This window comes from Mesocricetus auratus, unplaced genomic scaffold (genome assembly GCF_017639785.1).
Source record: "Mesocricetus auratus isolate SY011 unplaced genomic scaffold, BCM_Maur_2.0 Super-Scaffold_100011, whole genome shotgun sequence".
NCBI classification, from domain to species: domain Eukaryota; kingdom Metazoa; phylum Chordata; class Mammalia; order Rodentia; family Cricetidae; genus Mesocricetus; species Mesocricetus auratus.
The window spans coordinates 20,010,810-20,013,255 of record NW_024429195.1 but is presented as its reverse complement, the minus strand read 5'-3'; positions in this window follow the sequence as shown (position 1 = coordinate 20,013,255).

The window sequence follows — 2,446 nt, the reverse complement described above, 5'->3', positions numbered from 1 at the left end:
GTATGACTTTTTCCCCTATTTCTGGCTTTTGGTAAAGTGAGATAATCTATTGCCTATGTTTTTGTGAGTGTAGTTAACCTTCTTGGGATGGAGTTTTCCTTCCAGATCTTTCTGTAGGGCTGGATTTTTGGATATATATTGTTTAAATTTGGTTTTGTCATGGAATAGCCATCCAAAGTGATTGATAGTTTTGCTGGGTATAGTAAGCTGGAGTGGAATCTGTGGGAACTAGTGTTTGTAGCTCATTTATTTGAACAATCTGGCTTTCAGAGTATCCATGGAAAAATCACATGTAATTCTGATAGGTCTGCCTTTATATGTTACTTGGTCTTTTTCCTTTACTGCTCTTAATATTCTTTCTTTATCCTGAATGTTTGATGTTTTGACTATTATAAGGCAAGGGGACTTTTTTGGTTTGTTTTTTTTTTTTTGGTCCAGTCTATTTGGTGTTCGGTAAGCTTCTTGTACTTTCATAGGCATATTCTTCTTCAGGTTGGGGAAGCTTTCTTGTATGATTTTGTTAAATATGTTTTCTGCACATTTGAGCTGGGCGTCCTTGCCTTCTTCTATAATGATTAGTCGTAGGTTTGGTCTTTTCATAGTGTCCCATATTTCCTGGATATTTTGTGTTAAGAATTTGTTGCATTTAGGATTTTCTTTGTTTGATGAATCTATTTCCTCTAGTTTATCTTTAGTGCCTGAGATTCTTTCTTCCATCTCTTTTATTATGTTGGATATGCTTGCATCTGTAGTACCTGATCATTTACTCAGCTTTTCTGTTTCCAGCATTCACCAGTTTATGTTTTCTTTGTTGTCTCTATTTCAGTTTTCAGGTCTTGAACTGCTTGAACTGTTTCCCTTATCTGTTTGATTGTTATTTCTTGGCTTTCCTTGTTTTTTAAAAGATATTTGTTGATTTTTTTGCATTTTCTTTGGTTTGTTTTTTCTTCCATTCTTTAAGGATTTTCTCATATCCTATTTGATGGCCTCTATCATTTTCATGAAGTTGATTTTAAGGTCATTCTCTTCTGTTTCATCCTCATTTGGATGTTCAGGACTTGCTGGTGTAGAACCCTAGACTCCGGTGGTGTCACATAAGCCTTTGTGTTGTTGGATATGTTCTTATACAGTCATCTTCCCATCTCTTCTTCCAGTGGGTGTAGGTGGGGTCTGTCCCTCTCCTGGTGGACAAATCTCTATCCTCTCTCTCTCTCTCTCTCTCCCTCTCTTTCTCTCTCTCTCTCCCTCTCTCTCTCTCTCTCTCTCTCCCTCTCTCTCTCTCCCTCTCCCTCTCCCAGAAATTGGAGGGCCAAGACCAGAATTGTGGCCGATTATGCTGGCTGCTTTGTACTGTCTCCAGGTACCTCTGCGAGGTTCAGTGGCATGAAAGGTCTGGCAGCCATGGGTCTCTGCACTTGGAAATGGGGAGGTGGACTACAAGTGGCCCTGAGCTATTATTTCTTAGGCACACATAGTCATATATATATATATATATATATATATATATATATATATATATTTCCAAGCAATTGTTGGTACCTGATTTCTAAGTGAAGAGTATCCAAATCATCTCTTCCAGCTCAATTTTCACAATACAATGAATTTCTTACATTCCACATTGCACATATTTGCATGAGTGACACTAGGCTTAGACCCACAGCCATTATGGCAATGGATACTTCATGTGTTAAATATCCTAGAATTGTGGATTCTGAAATTGCATCTCCTAGACTCTTCCTGTGTTCACAAGTCAGTAACCTATCAAGTTTCTGTATCATCCATATTGATCTGCACTCTGCTAAACCTCTCTCTCCTTCTCTTACTCATGCAATTCTTACTACTGATTTCATCTGGATTATACAGGATAGTCTGAGCCAGATATCTCAAATGTGAAATTCTTGCCTCTGGAATAGTGTAATATTTAAATACAGAATATTTCCCAAGTTCGAAGACTATATTTTTTCATAATCATTAGAGGTCAGTATTTAGGTCATCATTCCTCTCGTCTTTGCTGCTTCCAAAGGCAACTCAAATTTTTAGTAGATTTTTCTCTAGTTAGAAGAAAAATATATGGAACATTGTGAAATAGGATAATCTTATATTGCTCTAATATGATTTGTAACACATATAAGTATGAATATAATGATGATAATAATAATAACAACAACAAATAAAGGCTCCAGAAAGCTGTTTCTGCAAGTAAAGCTATTTGCCATGAACCATGGTGACCTGCATTTTATATCTTCAATCCACATTGTAGAAGAAGGAAACAAAGATTTTAAACTTATCCTTTAAAATATGCATGAGCACCATGGAAAGTGTGTACCAACACATGCATGTATACATACATGAAAATAAAATTGATAGTAAAATATTTAGAGAGAATTGTATTAATAAGAATTCAGACAAAAATAATAAAATTATTTCATAGGGAAGGACTGAATAA